This window comes from Denticeps clupeoides, chromosome 6 (assembly GCF_900700375.1).
Source record: "Denticeps clupeoides chromosome 6, fDenClu1.1, whole genome shotgun sequence".
NCBI classification, from domain to species: Eukaryota; Metazoa; Chordata; class Actinopteri; order Clupeiformes; family Denticipitidae; genus Denticeps; species Denticeps clupeoides.
In genome coordinates, this window is record NC_041712.1 from 6,862,863 (window position 1) to 6,885,849 (window position 22,987).

Below are 22,987 nucleotides of genomic sequence, written 5' to 3' on the forward strand. Positions count from 1 at the left end.
ACAGCAGATGTCAGGTCGAAAACGGCAGCTTCGTTACAGAACATTATTGTGAGGTGTGACTGGCTGCAGACCTGCATTCTGTTCCTGCTCAGATCAGCATGTACACACGTCCAACTTCAGCGATGTGCGGAGCTGTTGACTGCAACCCACCTATGCAATAAAAGCGGGCTTTTTTCGCAGCAATTAGGCAATATTTTTCAAGCATATCGAAAGCTTTAAAAAGCTATAATGTTAAATTAACACAACAGTGTTTATATATATATATATATATATATATATACACACACACACACATATACATATATATTATATATATATATGACATATATAAATATAATATTTATTTTATTCAGTTCAAATGTGAGCAAGTTGCAGTGCAAAAATGGTTTACCTCCAGTTTGCATCCAGTTTTAATTCAGCCACCTCACAAGCATTGCGGCCGCTGGCTGCAAAGGTATCTTACACTTCCTTCCTAATGCAACAGCACTTTTCACAAGAGCGTGCAAATGCCGTCTGAAGAATTCTGCCAATAAATGAATAAATAAATGGCGCCGTGGCAGAGAAGCGGCTTGAGAGTGAAATTTTGTGATGTCACGATCATTCAGAACGGCAACCGTGATGCAGGAATCACCAGAACAAAACAAAGCCAGCAAGTGGCACATTTTTGATCCCAAATTTAGCTACCTGAAGAACCAGTGTGAGGCGTTCACCCGGTTCGCCCAGAGAAAGAGCGACTAATGGTCTTGTTTTATCACTGCATTTTCAATGCAATGACAAAATAAACACATGAATAAATCCATCATGGATCGTGCCATGACATGATACAGACGAGAGCAGGCAGAATCAGGATGTGTGAGAATGAAAGAGTGACGTGTTGAAAAGCCTAATTTGCAAACTGTCGCATGCGGAACACTGCTAAAGCAATTGGGACATTTTATGTGGAAATAATCAATTAAGGAAAAAAGTCCAATGTCGGCCGAGCCCTGGAGTATATCGTCGTGTGAACAATGCCTGGCCACATGTTGACTTGCATCCTCGATAGTGTCACGGGAGTGAAAAGGATGACATTATCGCCAACCCCAAAACTCAATGTACCACATCCACACAATATAATCCTGCAGTTGCTCGGTTATTGATGTCATACCACAATTACGTTCATTAATTATGAGGGAGTTGGTAACACGGCCCCTAAAGGTAATGAATTAGAAATTAGGGCTGCTGACGCACATACATCCGAGGCGAGTGTTTTTGATCCTCATCTGGGCTGACAGAATACATACATGAGAGAAGCGGGGAGGGGGGGGGGTAATGGAGGGCCAGGATCAAAGCAGCACTCCCTGTGTGGGGCGCGGGGGGGGTGGCACTTCATCTATATCATAATGCACACCCGGCTTCACTCGAGGCTTCATACATATTGATGTTGGCACAGGCTGCGCTGTTCTCCTACCGGACAATAAATACAGAGATTTATGGGCAGAGGCTCGTTAGATGAAGGCCATCAGTGAGCTCCTAGCCCTCTTTCTGTAGAAAGAACGAACCAGAAAGAAAGAAAGAAGCCAAGTACACTACTCCATTAGTTTTTTTATTTTTTTTTTATTTCATGGTCACGTAGTGTCGTCCCTTCCCTTGCTGCTCTCCGTCACCCCTTCCCTCTCATGCTCACGCATACGCACTTAATCATTCACACATCCACAAAAATAAGTTCTCAAGAACGTGCCTGATGAAGGTCTTTCTCTTGCCTCTCCAATGTGTTATGCAGAAATGATGAGGACCCATGTGGTATGGTGGGAGGGGAGGTGTGTGTGTCTGTGTGTGTGTGTGTGTGTGTGTGTGTGTGTGTGACCCTACTGCAGCCGTGGCACAGAACTCCCAAGCCAAGTAAAGCTGCGCACACACACACACACACACACACACACACACACGCACAATTGGCCTACCCTGCTATCCCCACCTATTCCACCTTTCCACTGGGTGAAGTGAGGTGAGAACGTGGAGACAGGAGGGACAGGGGGACGGGGAGACCGGGGGGGGGGGATCGTGGCTTCAGCCTCCCAGACTGGCACTCACCATCACTGGGACACAGTGGGTGAGCAGCAGCCAGCGCCTACCTGCCCAGAATGCTAATCAGTCCAGGGGTTTGTCTCCCACCACCTCGCCTCGTCCCCCCTCCCCTCTCACCCAGCAGCTCCCTCCCTCCCTCCCTCCCTGCCTCCCTCGCCTTGGACGAAAGGGGCTGATGATCCTTCAAAATTAATTAGATCCCTTTTGTTTTTTTTTTCTGTTCCCTCTCTCCCCTCCTTTTTTTGGTGGCAGCCATTTTCTTTCCCTTCTCGTGCCCGTCCAAAGATTTTCTCCTTGGAAACAAAACCCATGCTACTTTTCGGAGTGGGTGTGGAGGGGTGTGTGTGTGTGTGTGTGTGCTGTTCTTCAAAAATGGGCGGATGGCGAACGGAGGGGGGAGATGAAGGCACACTGTCCAGGCTTTTGTCACCGATTCAACGTTCATTTCGCATCTTTCATCCACCTCCTCGTTCTGCATCCTCTCTCTCCCTCTTCCCGGAGTTAGCCGTCAAGTCCCCGGAGGTCAGCGTGTCTGAGCGGAATCAGACACAATGCTCCAGCCCGCCGTGCCCCCGCTGCCACAACAAAGAGCGCGGAGGGGGCGGCGAGGAGGCAGCGCCCAGACAGCGGCGCGGCGTAGCGGCGCAGGTTCATCACCGCCGCCGCCTTAATGAGTCTGGCCACCTAATAAAGAATGCTGAGCCGTGAGAGGCTGCGAGGGAGGGGGGGGTGAGGTGGTGGGCAACGGTTGTGTGTGTGTGTGTGTGTGTGTGTATGATGGTGGCGTGGGGTGTCGGTGGCGGAGGAAAAGAGGCGAGAGAGAGAGAGAGAGAGAGAGAGAGGCAGCGCTTCAAAAGGAGGAAGGACGTCAGCCGTGTGAATAATATAAATCTTGAATATGCAAATGCGGGGCCCTGCACAATGCGCGGCACGCTCGCCGTATTGTCCTCCACATCTGTGCCAAGACCCGGCAGAGGAAGGGAAGGATGAAGAGACGTCTGATACGAGGATAGGAGGGGGGGGGGCTGTTTATGACCGGCCCCTATCTGTGCATAATACGAATATAAATATATTAATGAGTCCCGATGATATCCTGACCTCTTTTCTCCAATTTCTAATTTTAAATCCCAATAAGAGCTTTCCTGTGTTCCCATCTCTCGGCGCGGCCTGAGATCAGGGCCTCCCGAGCCCGCCGGTGAGGAGGCAGCCCACGGAAACGCGGCGCGGGTCCCTCATTTGCATATAACGTGAGCGACTCGTTCAGGCTAAGACAGGTAATGGGCTCTCTCTTCCACAGATGGGTTCCTTGAGGTCGTAATGAAGACAGATGGATAAAGACTGACATGGTCAGACATCGGCGCCACGGCCTGTGTGATCCGGCCCGGCGTTGATTAGAGCGCCCGACTGCTGATGAGGGAAAGCGAATGTTAATGCATGGGCGCCGTATGCAGATTTATAGCGCCGAACCAGGCATTGGCCATTAATTATTAAGCGCGTCTGTCTGCTGGTGACAAATTCTCTCTGCGTTCAGATGTATCTTCATCTCGGTAGCCAGCGTACAGTAACCGCCCATCCCATCCACTGTACTTCAAACCCTGAGCTGATCGCAGGAACCGGGGGGGAAACGTCTGTTCCTCCGATCCAGACACTTTTCATCGGCTTAGCTATTTAGCGCTCCAATATTCTGCCAGCTAATTAAATTAATCAACAATATAAAGAGCTGCTTCTCTTATTACAGTGAAGTGCACTAAAATCAGCGCTTTTGTGCAATTATGTATGAACATGAAAATTAGCTGATAATATGATTGATGCTCCAAAAACACACAGCCCCAGGTAGAAGTGCAGCAAAAAACAGCAGCCCAATCTCAGCTTTTAATTAATTTACCTTTGCACTGGGCATATGAACCAAAGCAGTCAGCAAATCCATCATTTTCATTAAAACACACCTACACTGTGCTCGAGATCCAACAGCCTGCGTCCCTCGGAGTAGTGTGTACATTTGTTTGCACTAATTGTTTGTCCAAAGAAAATTAAAATAATGCATAAAGCACATATCTGAGCATAATTCAGTCATCATTTTCATTAAAGCAGATGGTTGGAAAAATGGCACTTAAGCTAAAAAGGTTGAAATCGGGAAAAAAAAAAAACTAAATTGCCACCTTTTACAGGCAATAATTAAATCTACCGTTTGGAACGAACACAGACACACTACCAGGATTACAGAGGACAATGACAGTGGAGGGAAAAAAAAACGAATGTAAGGCAAGGGTCGGTCTACCCCAGGATTTAAATGCAAAATAAGTTCTTGAGAAACAGCCTTGAGTTGCAATGCTTTCGGGGGCTCTGTGGTACAAGGGAAAATTTTTGAAATTATAAATTCCAATGATCATCTTTCTCAGCTATGAAACATAATAGAAATTGCTGGTAATTTCTCCTTTAGTGTTCCAGTGGGTTTTTTTTCTGATTTGACCCCCCCCCCCCCCACCCAAACTAACGTAACAGTTTCTAAGTAATTAAAGTACGATGTCCTGAATATTAAGAATAATTAATGAAACCTCATTTTCAGAAATCCTGTACTGTTACAAATCACGTCGAATTCCGTAGTTTAGTGCAGAGGCACCGTAATGTATTATTAATGAATGGATGATGCATTACAAAAAAAAGTGCTATCGGTATACAAGTGGCATCGAAAGGAGGCGGAGTGCGGAGACAGACGCCGCCGTCCCTCTGCCGCGAACTCATCTGCTGATTACAAAAGCCATTACTCATCTTCCAAGCGATCTGGCTGTTGAGACATCCTCTGCGCCACTCCAAAGTTAGATTAGAGGTGAGCAAATCATGTGGGACACGTAGCGCAACTCCGAACTCGCCGTTGCGTTGGTAAAAAAACGTCAGAGCCGTGCAGAGCGGATGAAACAAATACACATTTTTTAAGCATCTAAGCGGCACTCGCCTCAAAATAGACACCCTTGCATACCCACATTCACAATGTAAATTTTAAAGACTTGAACGGATTGCGAAAGATTCATTTGCCTATGTGACACATATTTGCACAATATTTTTGGCACAGGCATTTAAACAAATACGCCATTTCAACGGAATCACCCCGGAGACTCCTGACTTCTGACATTACTGCTCCTTATCAGTGAAAACAAGACAGCCCAACATAGTAGATGAATGTTTCCTTTGGCAGCATTCATCGCCGGAATTGCGAGATTTACACGTCTTTTGTTTGCTGCACCAGCAGAGAAATGGCAATGTCACCTCGCCAGTCACCTCGAATTTACTGTAAGGTTCTGCTGCTTCCCCCGAAGCTCTGACTTAATTACGTTTAATTGACTTTTAATATGGTGTCGTATTACCCTGCCCAACGAAAGCTTGTTAAGCTTGTTTTTTTATTATGAACATTGTACAGCCATAGACAAAATATAAGACCACATGGATAAGGAGCGAATCTCAAGCCTGCAACTCACCTTCTCCAATAGTCATGTTTTCTGAAAACTGAAATAATGACTGAATTATGAAAAATGAAGGGTTTATGCTACTGGCATCTTGTTTTCAATCTTCCCACGTTTTACGAGGTAATGCCAGCAGGTTTCAGGAAGGCACCTAAAAGCCTGGATGGGCGTTTTTGATGAAGCGCTGAGAGGAAGCGATCCCCAGGGCCCTGCTAGCATTTTTCGGGAAAGAGAAAAGCACTAGAAGAACACAGACACCCTTGGGTTACTATTAGGTGCTGTTGGTACCCAATACACGCTGCATATGCTTTTCGCTCTCTAAACGCCATGGTATAGATCCGGGAAGAAGAAGCTGGGGTGGGTGCGTTGGCATTACAACTGAGAGGTGATTTCTCTGTGCCTGGCCACCTCTTGGATCAAGCAGCCCTTGGAAAGGTGGAGGAGGTGAAATATGGGTCCTTCACTCTACGCTCACGATGTATGGACATCCATGACATTTCTTCCTTAACTTCTTTTTTTTAATGGGATTCAGCAAGCTGGTCCATGAAACTCGGCATGGGGGGGACAGACTGTCCTCTCAATATATTTTATCTCTCAGAAGAAATAGTAAATAGCAACAACTTCTACACTATAATGCTAAATAGTTTCATTTCAAAGTATCTTGTCAACCACAGTAACTGTATTTAATGATAAGTATCTCACTGCAGAGACCTCAGGTGTTCAACACAGATGTGGAAGTGGGGTGCTGATGCAACTGCTTTAAAGATGGCAGGAAAGAGAGCAAGTCTACCAAAAAAGTTCCAAGCCACACTAGATCTTTGTCCATCGCATGTGTTTATTGTCTGGGACATTTTAGAAAATGCCATCGGCAGAAAAGTTTAAAGTCAAACTAGAGAAGCAAAGTCAGTGAAACTTGTGTATAGCATAGCAGCCTTCAATTGCATCTTTAAAATAATATGTTATTGTCATGACTGTCATGCTATAGCAGTGCCTGATTTTGATTTATGATTTTTTACATTTAAAACATGAACACATTACCACACATTCAAACAGGAGTAGAAATAAGTAAAAAAGATCACATCCTGCCCATTTTCATTCTAAAATTTATCTTAAAAAGAACACTGTACAAGCCAATAACAAAAAAACTAAAAGACAGATTGCCCTGTGCTCAGATACCGCTGAAGAAGAACTGCACAATTCCAAAACATACACTGTACATGAGAACAGTCTTCATATTCAACTCAACACATACAGGGGGTCCCTAATAAAAAGGCCTGTGGCTGAAAATGACATCATGTGCCTTTGGGGCCATGAACTGGTTGTTTTTCTCATATGTCTGGACACTATTTTCAAGCTGGCGCTAGGCACGGCAGTATGTGCGAAGCGTAAGGCTTGTTAGCTGGATAGAAAAAAACAAGACAGGACAATTTGGTAATTATCTGTATATTGAATAAGAGAAACTTGATGATTTCACAAAGTGTGTGCCATGCATGAGAACTGTTTAGAAAAGTATCCTTTAAGGAACACGTTCTGCATGACAAAAGAGGGTTCCCTTCTGCACATTTTGAAATTAGGTGCCCTTTGGCTGTTATTACTTGTATTGGAATATACAGACAAAGTCAGCACAACACACTAAATGTCTGTACAAAGAAGTATTTCAGATGGAAACATTTAGCAAAAAATTCAATACTCAAAAAACATGTTTTTGCATTTTTGCAATGGTCATTATGAAGAAAATGCCATTTGACAAAGCTATTTTAACAGAAGGTGGACCATTTGACTGCTCATGTGATAGTCTGCTAAGTATTTGAACCCTGGAGCAGCCAGTGGCACAATTACGGTCTTATCATGTTGGTACCGATGTTCACTGCCACAACTGCCAGTTTTTATGTGTAGCATAAGCAAAAATGAATATTGGCAATATCCTTAAAAAACATGAATCCATACCCTGCCACATTTTCCCTGTCACTTAGTCAACACTTGACATTATGGAATATTTACTTGGTTAATGTTTTGTACAAAAGATCAGGCGATGAAAGGCTGCATTTCAAACATTCAGAAATTAGCATAGTGATGTATGAACTATGTGCACACGAGTGACGGCATAACAACAGAATTTACAAGCTGTCATGGAAATTTACCACGGCAGACAGAGGTTGCAGAAATTTTTCCTTTAATATAACACAAAGACACAAGAAACACAACAAAGACTATTTGTCTATAGTCCGAGCATGTACTTCTCCAATTTGTACTACTATAGTCATGCAAACACATCCCATGAAAGATGTACATGATATTTCCATTCTGCTCCTACTTAATACAATTACACATAACACAGTTATCTTCCACATAACACAATTGTCTCATCCTAAAGATGCATTAAAAAAAAAAATGATGAGCCGAACAGATGAGCAGATGCACACACATAGAAAATCTCCATGGACGGATACAGAGTTCAAATACAAGTCAAATAAAAGCTTAAGGCACACAGTTATTATGAACTTCCTCCACAAAGCCAAAACCACCACAATCATGACACACACAAACACAAACATTCACGCATAAGTATACGTAAGTACTTATACACACACACACAAAATTTTTTCCCTATTCATAACCTGTATGTAATTATTAATGGCCTACATACCATATTACATATATCTATTCATGCTTCTGACTCATGCTTCCTCACATAGCTCAATGCAACAGAACAACTGACTAAATATTTGAGCACATAGTGCTCTAGATAAAACTCACATATGCTCTATGCCACAATGAGAATGGTATGTGATATACAAAAAAATAAAACAATGAGGATTACCTTATGACATTCCAACTAAAGCACTCAAGGCACAACCTACCTTGAACCTACCCTATGAATGAGAATACATTTGAAAAATCATGTTTTTGTCTGTTTTACTATTTTTTCATTTCGTATTTTGAACACTGCTTTGTTCACCTCTACAGAGTTTAAACACAGGAATCAAATTCCATTTAATGCAAAAAAAATCCACAGGCAAAAATAAATGCGCATATATGCAAATGCATGCAGCATATATTTGAATAGATGAGATATACAATTCCCATGAATGAGGAATATTTGCATATACATAGCATGTAGCATAGATTAATTCATATATTGATATATATTTCCACAAAGGGACAGACAAAGCCTAATGTTTCAACTCATTTACTTTCTCTACATAACTAAAGCTAAACAAATATTCCAAATATTCCATATACATATAGATTTGAAACAATGATCTTCATATTTACCAAGGGCTGTTTATTTGAAACATTATTTAACATGTGCTCCATAAAACCATGGGAAAACATACAAATTCTACATGCCACGCAAATAAGCCATTCCTTATTAGTCTTAGAACGCGGACAAGGCTGTGTAACGCTGACTGGTGTTCTTGATATTGCTGTACACACGGTGTACCGAACCGTAAGAAACTGTGGTGGAAGCTTTATTTAGCTTTTATCCATTTTAAATGATCCACTGTCAGACAGCACGTCACATTTCCCAAACTCCACCAGGTACCATATTACTGCATGTCATGCAGTAAAAGCAGAGTAGTGTAAATAATGCTCTACTGATTACAGATCAATATTTAGATGTTGCTCCTTAGCTACCAAAGAATGACCTACCAAGTCCAAATGTTAATGATTATTTACCACAATTTTATTACTACTTTATTTGATTTAGAGTTACAGATGTTGCATTATTTTTTTATTGAGATACGCCTGAGAACAAAGTATGAGGGCAACTGATATTGTTGCAATATAATTGCAATATAAAGAAGTTCATACTTTGATAGCATGTCAAACGGTAATGCTCCACTCTTTGATAGCATGCCATGTGCTAATGAAGCCTGACTACATTTTTTTGCAAATCAAACCACAATCACTGTCAGGAAAATCAAAATGAGTTATTTTCCTCAAGTCATTTAGGCCTATGCGGCACTGCTCTCAAGAGCATCAATGGGTGTGAAAACGAGGATGCCTTATCAGAGCATCAAGCTTTTTCAAAACTTATGCTTTTCAACTTTTTGAATGCGTCTACCAGGTGCTCATGGAACGATGCTCCTGACACTTTTCACCCATAACGTGCACAGTAGCTACTCTGCGGCGATTCACAGAGTGAAAAACAAACCTCCACGGCTGAATTCACCTCCACCTACAACTGCACTTGAACCTTTAACCTGTTACCAAAAGGCTTCCTGCCAAGTGCTTGATCATACACAGCATAGAGCTGGTCAGGCCCGTGTGTGCTTACAGCGAGAACGATTTCAATAATATCTTTCAGGTTAAGACAAAATAAAGTAATAAAAGTCAATTTGCAGCCAATGTCACAATCGCTGTGTCCCTCAGCATCCAAAAAGCCTTGACAAGTAAAAAGGATTTTTTATTTTAAATCTATCATTTTTATTAACTTCACTTTAACACCATCCAGCACCAGCCAATATAAAAAAAAAAAAAACAGATATACACGTTACTCACAGCGTGTGGTTTTCTGTCATACTCTAGTCAATTTCTTTCCCATGGAATTGGAGCCACCTGTCATCGAAATGTCACACCTATCACACCAGTGCACAAGCCGGATATTCTGCCAACCCGCAGATGACACTTGCAAATCAAATCCTATTCGCATTTCACCAGCCAACACCAACACATTTTAACATCAAACATTAGGGTTCTTTCACACTGGACAATTTCAACGCCGGCTGAGTCATTTTAGGGAGACCCCAGAGGGAGTCACCTCTCCATTTAACTAGCAAATGTTCAAAAGTGCTTGGCTGGACTCAGACAAAGTTTCAACAAGATCTTTTAACAGCAGCATCATGGCAAAAATACTAAAAAAATTTCAACATGAAAAAATATTAATGTTAGGGGTTGTCTCATAATAAATGACTATATTATGACCACAGAGTATAAATCCTAATGTTATTGTTAAACAGACAGCATGTCCCAATGCGCAGAGGTCAAAGTTCAACAAGATTCTACTTTGACCGTGTTGTCTGCAGGGGCTCGCAGAGTGCCACTTGCTGCATCACTGGCCGCTTTACTGGGCGCCGCAAAACACCTCTCTTCAGACACGCATGCCGGCTTCAACAGCAGAGAAAAGCAAATCGAATAAATAAAAGCCTACATGATTTCAGAGACATTCATTTCAAATGTTTAAATTCATTGTTTAGGTTAATTATGTTTTTATGCAATAAAGGGCCAAAACCAGCGTTTATTTATTTAATTATATGGCAATTATACAATAAAAGAAATTCAATATAAATTGCAATATAAATTATCAATTCAATAAAACATCGCAATATTATTGCCAATATTTCCATATTGCCCTGCCTTACTTGATGTACAATCATACATGGATATAGTGTAACACCAACCATATACTGCACATAAAAGCACCCAAAGAGGGAGACTATGGAAGAGATGTATCAGAATCAAACTGAGCAAACCAATTACACTATAATTATATAACAAGAAAATTTGTAAAAATTCTATTATTATCAAAATGTTACCATACTCTATTTAATCAAGTATATATCATGTTGACTCTAGGGGAACAATGGAAAACTGTAAAATACCAAAATATTCGGTTGGCCTTGCATGGTCCAATACACATGGACAATGCATGGACCAAGGGACTTTTTGAAATTGGTCTAGAAATGTCCAGTGATTGGAAATTAACTCGTGGGGAGGGGCTTTCGCCCATCGGCGTTTACAGTTTAACAGGTTCTGTGAAACCATGAGAAGAAACCATGAAGAAAAACACTCACAGAGATGCTGGGATTTCCATCTTACTCACCATTTATTAATTTCCGGTATTCTAACTATGCCCGTTCAAATGATGTTCATGTTCAGACATGTAACAATATAGACATTGCACATTCCTTACTGTTACCATTCTGTAAAGGTAAAATACATGCTCATTACAAGCTGACCAGTTCCAGTGTGGCATATAACTCAACAAAAGTATATCATACAAGCGCAGGCTGAGAGCTCCGCCCACCACGGTTTGTCTTAAAGGTGCATTTCACATCTGCATGGATTAAAGCAAAAAAAAAAAAAAAAAAAAAAGGTCATCTGACTGAAATTTACTTTTTTTTTTTTTTTTTTTAACCAAATGCTCTGTGTCACAGGCTCAAAAAGTAGGTGTGGTTAACGCCATTACTATGCACCACCCTCATAATCTCATAATTGGTTTTATAACTATTATAACTCATTATTTTGGTACGTCTATAGCTATCTTGCGATATTTACATTCTGTCAACAACAAGTTCCAAACTGACATTAGCAACTTATGAGGCTGATTAAAAATTGGAATAGAAAAAATAAATGCAACACCTGGCAGGCCTTCAGCATCCGACATTTTTATCCTTCCTTGTGATACAGATGATGCAGTTAAATTAAATCGCTATACAAACACGCAGGGGTCAAGATTGAACAATATTCAACTGTGACCACGTTGAGGCTTGCATAGCGTCGTTTTACCCTTGCAATGGTATTCGTAGCGCAGTGCCATATTCGGTGTGTGGAAATCCATCACAGTGAAGCAAAAGCACACCAAAATGACAATGGTCTAACGAAAATGTATTCAATAGGCACAGACCGAACCATGGGATACATATATTACTCACTGAAACTACTCTTAATTATAACTGAAAACTGTATGGAATATGGATGTGCCCAAAAAGGACTATACTGTACCTTTCAGGCCTTTGTTCTCAATGGTACACACAGTGGGCTGAGAAAACAGTGAACAAAAAAAGAATGGATCATGGTCAAGGCTAATTTACACAAAGATATTTTTTCTTAAAGCTTATCTTGTTTTGATGGTTTATCCTTGACTCATCCAGAAAAAAAACCCACTTAGCGGAGGCTCCATGTGGTAGCTAATCGCCAGGTCATGTGGGCAACGATATTTGTTGTGCAGTCAAGGACCTGCTGTTTCTAAAATGGTGAGCATTGAGTTTGGTGATCCAAGCACGAAGCTCCTTCAAAACAGGGTGGTTAAATGGTGTATGTTTACTATCCGTGCGGCTTTTAGGTGCGCATGTCATACATAGATCCACTTCCACGTGCTATTCTGCATACAACAAAATGACCCGGTGGACAATACTGAGTGCAGTAAACATAAACAAGGCTCTACAACTCATGGCACTTCCTGCCTGTCTCTGAGAATGACGCTTAACTATATGTTGCTCCAGTGGAACTGAACCCATAATTTGTGACCGTAAGTTGCTCTGGAAGAGCGCATTGGCTAAATGTAACTAATTCACTTGCATTTGGCTGCCACCTGTCATTTATTGTAATTGCCACGGTAACTCACAGTTGCCACAGTTGCAAGCGCTACCAACCAGAGGTGGGTTAATTCTGTTTGTTCCTCAATTGCCGTTGGCCCCCGGGGACAGAATCTCAGTCCTGGGGGAACGTTTTTCAGCCCCGGTGTCTTGCATTGCGACTCACCGCAGGGTGACAGTCGCTTCCCAGGTTGAAAATGCTCCGTGTGAATATGCCCATTTTGGCTGAATGAAAGTTTTTGTGAGCATGTGTTAGTGGGTGTAGGCAACAATTAACAAACCTTGTCTCCATAACAGGTGCAAAATAGCTGAATTGCCACAGCTATATTCAGGACCTTACTCATCCAGCATACTAACTACTCCTCACATGCAGCCGGGACTTGAGCATTTGATGCGGAGATCTTGCCAGGTTCCACACACAGATGTTCTCACTGGTTATACACTGGGTATTCACTGTTAATACAGTTATTGTTTTTTGTGTTACTGCCATTAAGCAATGCACATACAATACCCTAATTATTATATCTGTGCGATAATTTTACCCTTTGTACGATGTACGACCAAAAAATCCAAAAATTATTGATCATTTTACGTCTTCTTTTTATGGCCAAGATATTTCATTAGCACGACAGGCTACAGAGCTATCTTTTCATCTGGCTGTACAAACATACCAGGCTTGTTTGTTTGCGCATCTGGCCCAGCATGCCATTACATCCGGCCCGGAGGATCACTTAATATAGATCTATTTTTATGGCACGGCGATATGAAGCATTGATAATACACAAACTACAGATCCCATAATGCAGTGCTTCAATTGCCTTTCCGCGTTCTGTAGGTAAAAGTTGCATCATAGACTATAATATGCACAGTCTATGATAATGTGCTATTGCAAAGTACGATCATTTTAAGATGTTTGTACCACACTTTTAGGATTTGGCAACACTGCTATACAATGATCTTCTAGCAGCGGGAAAAGTGCCCAGATGCTGATCCACAGTCCATATTTCCGCAATAACATCAGATCAAAAACGTAATGTTTCAGATCATTCTGATAATCTGCATTCAGATAATCTGGCCAGTGGTTTTAATGTTGTGACTGATTGTTGTACGTCAACTTGTTGAGCTGTACAAAAAATGCATGTGTTCATTTACTGTTAATATTTATGGTTTACTGACAAGACCAATATTATGGCCCCTATTTCACTGTGACATCTCAAGGGTGCTTTCTTTACGGCCCCCACGTGTTCCATAGGTTTAGCATGTCCTTCTTATTATTACTGTCCTCTCTTCTCTCTCCCCCAGCATAATAGCCATGACCTTGGCGCCCGGTACAGTGTGTCTCATGGCATGCATTGTTTATTAAGCAGAAAGGAGATTCACGGGCACCTGCACGCTCATTGTGAAAATGCCAATCTTGTCTGCTGACTCCTTGTTCGGCTAGAGAATTCAGCCAACGTTAATGAGTTAAAGATGGTGGTAGCGTAACATACTCGCCTAGGAACCAGAAGACCCAGGTTCTTACTACCAATACACTTAACCTTAAAGTTGCTCCGAGGGGACTGTCCCTGTAATTACTGGTTGTAAGTCGCTCTGGATAATGGCATCTGATAAATGCGGTAAATGTAAAACAGAACTGCACAATATGCCCCAACAATAATAATAAGTTTCATTGGGATATTTATCCCAATATAGAGAACTCTGAAGTCATGTGGCAGAGGGTATCCACTTTATTTCGTCTGGCTACATCACAATATCCAAATTTAGAGACAATATGATGTCGCAATGATAATATTTTTCTAATGAAATTAGAATCTCTTGTCCTAGAAAATAATCACAATTCACCATTCAAGCCATGCTGTCCATTCCCAGCCTTTTCTCACCAAATGTTTTTGTGTAGCTATTTATAAAAAGCAACATTTTGTCCGGAGACGTATCAGCACATACTGATCAATTTAGTGGAGGACACATGATGAACCTGATAAAACAAGGCATTTATTTTTTTCTATTCCAATTTCTTATCAGCCTCATAAGTTGCTAATGTCAACTCTAATTTACTGTAGTCAAACAAATCTAATTACAGTCAGACAACCTCACCACGACTTGCTTAGTATTTTTAGGATCTGCGCTGCGGGAGGAAATGAATGATTTCTACGATTTAGCTGTTCCTGGGCTTACTGACCCCTGCATTACAACGTCTTACCAAACCACACCTTCCTTTAAACCGCACACTCAAATATGATTGATCAACGTTTGTCCTGCCAGGCTGCAAGTTGTGGAATGTCAACCCTTGTGAGGGTCGCTCCACCCGGTCCAAATGGGGTTTAAGGCCCAAAGAGGCCAGCTTTTCAGGAGAAGATCTGTCAGGAAAGCACAAAGGGATCTATTCCACAAGGTTCCTCTGCTGAATGAGGGCCACCAGCTTCCAGCCCTCTCTGGACGCCAGCCAGTTGAACCTATGGCTTCACGACAATGCCCTCCATCCTCTTCTGCGCTCTCTCTATTGCTTGCCGAAGGTTCAAGCGGTTCATGTCATTGAACTTTAAGGAGCCCTTTCCACATCCCTCATAATCTTGGATGTTTGTAGCGATTTGCATCTGAAGCTTGTCTCACAGCACTGTAACTATTCCGACCTACAGGGCCTTCCCCGTCTCCTTCAGCTGCCGATCTGAAAGAATCCGCCACCCGTGGTTCAAGAGCGCAGCACCGAGCTTTTAGGACGTTTAATATCAGCACATGGACATATTTCATTAAATTCAGACTCCTTAATGAGAGCACTGAGCGACCATGTGGACACCCCGCCGCCCACTCCCTCTCTCTCTCTCTCTCCCTCTCTCTCTCTCGCGCACGCTTCCGAAACACACGCGCGCACGCAGTTTCCAGGATGTTAATTAATCAGGTCATTCACCTGGTGGCCATTTTTCTCCCGTCCTGCCACTAGCGGCTGGCGCAGCACTTGCTTTACCGTACTTTATGTCCTGCGACAGCATTCGGTCCAATTTAAAGTGTCAAAGTGCTTCAACACATTTAGTGAAGTGATGTCATTTATTATATGCACAAGTATGACCTTTGACACACCGTCTGCTGCTTTTTTGTACGTTCATTTGCATGTAGAAAAACCTATTCATTCTGTACTCATACTCTTACTGTATTTCTTTTTTTAAATGGGATGAATAATACATTCTGGTACAACTTCCTGCTTTACTCATTAGAATAAAGGTATTGTTTGCTTTTTAATCCAAGGGCAAAAAATGTCCAGTTTGAAAATATAAAGTCTTTTGAATCTTGATCCATGGATTAAAAGTGTCGCAAGATAAAGTTGTTAAGACAGCCAACCATTTCACAAGAAAGCCAAAATCCTGTTAGTAAAGAATTGGGAATGTGATTAATTGACGCAAATTGTAAAACCAAACTTCTCTTTGGCTAATAAAATTATTTACAATGTTCCACTTGTTTATAATGTCCCAAAACTAAGATGCAAAAATAAACAAACTATGTATGCTTTCCTGACATGCACAGCAGAAGCATGGGAAACTAGAAATTAAATTACAGGAAGGTTTTGGCAAAGGCAGACATATTATGAGTCAGTTTTTTAACTCACACAACAAAAATCACATTCTGTGAGTGTCATGAGGACCAAATTAGGTCAAAAGCAAAGTAAACTGCCTGATGGTAGGATTTAGGGCTTTCCATTGTTTATAATCACATTTGAATGAATTTTACAGGCCAAGGGCGACACTGTACATTCAAGTATGCAGTGAATCAAAGTGACTAATTCGTTTAATTCTATATATGTGTATACAACAGGCAGACGTAGATATACAATAGGCAGATGCATACCAAATCCCATTTCAACAGGCCAGGACGTAATAGTAATACTATGCGTGCCACTGTGCCAAAAGGCTTGGCAACAATGAACACCTTGGCAACGGTTCTCCAGACCATAAAAAAAAAAAAAAAGTCAAAGTTTTCCCCGTATTTACAATGAAATGTTTTCTTCCTCAAACATCTGTCAGTTTTAAGCCAACCCAGCTCATGTACAGCACAGAAAATATCGCCCTGTCCTTGCGAGCCCCCGACACGGCACGTACGGCACCATAAACAACACCTGTGGCAGGCTATTTCAATAATGCCACTTCTGTTCCCTTACCCGGAATGAAAGCAACCCTCGTGTCCTTAGCTTACAGCGGGGACACGGAGTAAACGCCCGCCCGGCTCGAGACAGACAGCCATGACACTGCGCCGTCTGAAAGGAAATCCAGGACCATTCTCATTAACAGCCTCTCATTACAACAAGCTTCCATCAAGGCTGTGTGTGTGTGTGTGTGTGTGTGTGTGTACATGGGGGTTTTGTTTGTGTTTGCGAATCCGTACACCACAACAGCCTTACGTTTTTTTGTGGGCAACTCCAGCTTTGCATTACAGTTGCGGTCATGTAGCTGATAATGAAAATCGGATTTTCACGGCGACCGCGTTTTTTTTTTTTAAAGGCTTGTTCCTTTCCCTTTTTTAAAAAGGGCACGCGGATTTAGCCCCGCGGTGCACGGGCTCTGTGCATTTCCATGGGTTGCACAAGACGCGTCGGGAGGCCTAGGTGTAAACAAATACAAAGAAAACTTAGTTTTGGAAAAATAGACAAAAGATTTCTTTGACTTCATTAAAAAAAATGTATTCTGTTCCCCTTTGAAAGCGTTTCCAGATATTTTTCCCTTTTTCGATTCACAGTGATCTCACCATGACTTGTAGAAAACCATATGGGTAGGGTGGTTAGCTGAGGACACATGCACCTTGGCAAACATACAACTTCCCTATTAGAATCCAAGATACATTTTTCACATCAGTGGGATGCCTGTGTACGCGTTTATTTAAAGAGACACACTGACCAGAGTCTTCCAGCAGGCGTGCTTTGCCTCTCCCAACACCAAATGTGCAGAGGACGACATTTTAGCCATAAACTCGTCCCAACTTGACAGCTTTCACCAAAACATTTTCAACGAGCAAGAAAAGTTCACTGCCAATGTGTAACTACACATTATTTGCCAACCTAGTATGTCAGAGAGACACTATACTACTTCATATAAAATATGCTTATGCTAAACCTATGGCCTGGACTTACCAGTTCAACTGGTTAAATAGAATCTCTGTGTGCAGTCGTATTCACAGTTCCAAGAAATGTTTTTACAGGGTTTGATAAAACAAGGAATGTGGCACGTATGATATCATTATGACCGTTTTAATCGATAGCCTGGAAGGTGGTTCTAAAGGCCCAAGGGTGTGAACTTGGCCTGTTCTCAATCAGATTCCATCGTAATAAACCTGAAGGTTTCAACAGCTAATAACGTTGCTATTTTGAAGTAACCATCGTCACATGAGGCAAGTTAACACAAAGGCGTGAAATGTGAGATATTGCAACATTTCGGTCTTTAGTATCACCAAGCATGCCACTGTGAAAGGAGAGCAAGTTAGCCATGTGCCTCGCTGCTTTCTGTACTCCACCGCAGCCATATCCGACAAAATAAATTCTACCGTCCATTTTCCTAAACCACCACAGGCCCATGCATACTAAGGACACGGCTTGCAGATTGCAACAAGTGTGCGAGTGACCGTGCGGCATTGTATTTAAAACAAATTCGATTTCACTAGTGTGCTTAGGCCAAATGGAATTTATACAAACGTGTGGAGCAAACAGTTTTATTCTGGAGATTAAAAAAAAAATAAAAAAATCAACATTAGCTCACCTTTCTGCAGAAGATGGAGACCTCCAGTCCTCCCCACCGTGCACTCGCGTGAGAGATCACATCTGATGTCCTTCTGGCGGGGTCTTCATAAACTAATCCAGACCTATCACTAAGAACAACAGACTGATTACTAACCTCGCAGTTGAAGCTTACATTATGCATGATCCTGTCTCTCCTTCCCCGGACAATTATGTCTTCAAACCAGCAATCAGATACTCAGACTGGCTGTATTCACAAAGCCCAGTGGCCCCGCCATACCACAAATAAAGCAAAGCCATGAACGAAATGCACCTTGATAATTTATTATCAGGCCCAAACATGTGCTCCAAGCAACTCAGTCGATGGAAAAGCCAAACACATTTTATATATTATATACAAATATATAGAAATACACATATCTACTGGCTGAGGAGGGAAGCAGCTGCATCTGTAGACACCAGAAGAACATTCCTGCACTCACTTTGGCCAATCACTGCTGAGCTATAGCATCATACACGCCTGAAGATGACCCCTGCTATCAAACAATAGACTCAAAATAGACTCACACAGCAGCACAACTCACGCACGTTAAATTGCAGATGCAAATGTCATGAACCGAAACCCAAATGCTGGCACACTGGGTAGTGCCGAATGGAAAACAGCCTGGAGGTATACCCGTCGATCAGGCGCCGATCCCGTGTTGAGATTGTTGTGTGTGTGTGTGTGTGTGTGTGTGTGTGTGTGTGTGTGTGTGTGCGTGCACCATACACCAAACCCAAAGTCAAAATGCCATAATATGCAGATTCAAGCAACCCACACAACAAAACCTGTTTCAGCTCGGCAGAGAAACCAAATCCAGTTTCTGTCTCTGGTGCCGTCAATACGAGCGCAGCTGACATATGCCAAAAAGTGACGGGCTTACGGCGATGCCAATTCTTACCCAGAGACCAAACACACTAATTCCGCAAAGGTCATGCCACGATGACCCATAGGCAGAAACGGCTCAGAATGCGTAATTCATGCTAAATTCTACCAAATCACAAGATCCACTTCAATAAACAACATCTTGTGACAACAACGCATGATATGCATCATGTGAAAATGGTATCTATACATCATCTATACATCACGCGAGTACTCTTCCATTTCGCTTATTAATATTTGACCGCGCATGATGAGATTGTTTTCTTTTGTGTGTTGGAACAGAAGTGCTAAATTGCATGTGTGCCTCAGAATTCCCTCCCTGAATCCATACAGCGACGCTCCCTTCTTTTTGTTTTCTTAATATTTTATTACGTTTCTGCGATGAGTGAGCAACAAAATAACTTATGCAAGCATAATAATAAAATATACTGCGGCTTAGTCGCTGGAGTTTTTTGCAGCAGGTGAAAAATAGGTCAGCAATGGCTCAACGGCTCCTGAGATTTCTTAAATCTGGCACCGGTTCCGAGCGCCGCCTGAAACAAGGGGATGGGGTGGGGGGGACGCGACGGCTTCCCGACAAATGTTTAGCAGAACTCGAAAATTTGCTTTAATTGTTTTTCCTTCTGAAATGCAACCATGAACCGAGGGAGGACACGTGCTGATTATTTTCACTTTTCCCCGCAACGTTTCGGTCCCACCTCGTGAGGAACTTAAAGCACTGTTAGGCCGCGCTCAAACAACACCAGTAAACGTTCTTCTAACGTTGTACATGTGCTATGATGCAACGGCGTGAAAACGGGCCAAAACGAACGGGGTTTTAAGAAAAGCAGACGGGCTGCCGGCCTTTATTCCGCACGACACAATACACACGTACCAGTGATAATGGGCAACACGACAAAACAGCAGACAAAACTGCTCGTATTAAAAAAAAAGGGGGGAATCGGATGCCACGGCGTGCTAAGGCGTTAGCATTTCTTAACATTTACACAAAAACAGCAAGAAAGCACAAAAATGTTCCCGAGGAGGTACGTTTTGCACCCCTTTTTATTTCACGTCTCCCCTAACTTCTCGTATTTGCACAGTAGTGCTCAGTTTCAAGTGGGGTTGAAAAAGAAAGAATTTATGAACCTTGCGTTGGCCACACTGGCGAAGAAATGACCTTTAACTCTGAACGTGTTCGGTGTGCAGAATTGTGCAGGATGAAGGCCTCGCCGCCACGTTTTATAAGCACCGTGTTCTTTATTCGACCCCACACGTAATTCATTACAACACATCTTCACTCATCCGCGTCAAGATGCCACCAAAAAAAAAAAAAAAAAGGCCACGAAGCAGATCGATCAAGTTGCTTTTTTTTTTTTATTTATTCCTCCCCTCATCACACCTCCACGTGGAGTGAAGATGCAAATATTCCAACGTGGAAATAAAAACTCTGAACTTAGTGGCCTGAGGAGTAAATGTGGGCTAATATCAGCATTTCGTGTGCAAGTGTAGCTCGCAGGCCGGCACACTCCCAGTCACGTTTTAGCTTTAGGCTAAATTTGACTTTTAAAAAGCCTACAGTGTGATTATGTATTATTCTAAAAAATTGCCACAAAAAAAATGAATTAAACGCGTTTATGCACCGCGGCCACATCTGGGCCCGTGAGGTCGCACCTCGCGTCGCAGCCGGACCCTCGGAGGAACCCGGCTTTATTTCTGGCGACGGCGACACTAGCGCCCACGTGGTCCGCACAACTTCCAAGGTCACCTGCGCCCCGTCCCCCCGAAATAAAAAAGGCGCCTCCATCCTCCACGTGGATAAACCCCCGCGTCTTTCTGTCTGCTGTTAAATAGGATCGAAATACGGGGGGAAAAGTTGAGGCTCCGGCTGCGGCACCTTGCGGCGCGAACCGGGTCGCGGTGCCGCCCGGTACGCGCCCGGGGGTCTTCTCATCAGACCCGGCCCTGCGAGGAAATAATAATTTAGAAAAGAGAGAATAAACCGCCGCCCCCCTCCCCAAAAATCGCCCCTGCGCCGCGGTCCTTCCTTTGTTTGCGCTCGACTACAAGTTTCCTCTTCGTGCGCGGCCGAAAAATACGATCACTGATCACCAAAAAAAAAAAAAAAGAAGAGGGCATTCGTTTTAAGGGAAAGGAAGGAAAAAGAAACATGGCATCGTGGGGTGGGGGGATCTAGAGCAGATGGGCATTTTTTTTCTCTTCCTCTCCGAGCCCAAAACTCGATTTCGGCGTCTTTTTGCGCGCTCCCGAGAGCGGCACCGGCAGCCCGGTTTTGGCCAGATGTTGGCCCGTATTTATCCGCCGCTGGACGTTCGTCTCGTTCGCGATTCAACTTCCAAACCCGAAATTATTTGGACAGCGAAGAGTTCCCCGCTCCCTCGGCCCGTGTCGTACATTCGGACCTCCCGGGTTTTTATTTTGGCTACAGGCGGGACGCGGGACTGTTAGCCTGCTGATGGGGGGGGATTATTGTAATATTTCGGCCGGCGAGGGAGTCCCGCTTCGGGCGGGCGGGGGGGCGAGTCAAGTCGCGTTTGGCCAATTGGCGGCCGAAAACCTCTCCAAAACGGCGTGGAAAAAAAAAGAAGAAGAAGAAGAAGAAGGAGGAGGAGGAGGAGGAGGCGGCGAGGAGTGCACCTGAGACGTCGGCGCGTCTTTTCCCTGCGTGGATGGAGGACCGCGGGAAATAAACACCGCCTCGCAATAAAGCGCCCGTCCGCGGCGCGAAGTTTTTCTCTTTTATTATCGTTTATCCGTATTACCGTAGATGACGAAGACACGCGACCGCGTTGCCGCCTTGTCGCCGATCGCGGGTGATAAAAGTTGATTTTTATTATTATTATTATTATTTTACTTCCTCCCGCCCCGTGTCGTGGGGTGTAGGAGACCTTTCGGTTCTTATAAATAAACAGCCCTTGAAATAGGCGGTAGTAGCCCCCTCTCCTCTCCTCTCCACCCCTCGCCTCGCTTTTCTTGTTTCTTACCTGCTGCCCTTAAACTCGCTCTCCGACCGCGACAGCGCTCCGCAGCTTCCCCGGCGCCTTTCTTTCCTGCCAGACGAGGCTTCGGGTTTCTTTTTCTTCTTCTTCTTTTTTTTAGTATTCTCCCCTACTTTGTTTCATTTCTCACTTCCATCTTCTCTCATCTCATCAATAAACACACGCTGCAGCCTACCTTCGCGGAGGGACCCCAACCAGTCCGAGGGCGCCCTCCCATTTTGGATGATTCGTCGAAGATTTTGGGCGGCCACGCCCTTCCACCGGCGATTGGAACAGACGGGACCGTCTCGGGCGCGCGTAGGCCGGGGCGTAAATCGTTCAACGTCACTTTACCCCAATCGCGGCGCCGCACGCCGCGGCCGCGGAGCGCCTCGCCGCGCCGAGACCGACTCCATTGTGGCTCCGCGCCGGCCGCCCGAAACGACGTGGGCTCCCCCGCGGGTTCTCGGCGCGCGCGTGTCACGCGTGAAATTCGCGCGCGTCGCGGGGTGCCCGTTTGAAGCGCGTGC

At 43.3% G+C, this 22,987-nt stretch overlaps 1 protein-coding gene across 1 annotated transcript in view; it reads right to left on the reverse strand.

Moving 5' to 3' along the window:
- Window positions 1–22,657, reverse strand: part of zbtb20 (zinc finger and BTB domain containing 20) — a 42,130-nt gene extending 19,473 nt beyond the window's left edge. Inside the window, exons 1-2 of the mRNA XM_028983289.1 lie at window positions 22,464–22,657; window positions 18,577–18,685 (exon numbers count right to left, since the gene is read on the reverse strand). The gene's annotated coding sequence lies outside the window, so the exon portion shown is untranslated. The remainder of the gene's footprint in view (window positions 1–18,576; window positions 18,686–22,463) is intronic.
- Between the last annotated feature and the right edge of the window lie 330 nt (window positions 22,658–22,987).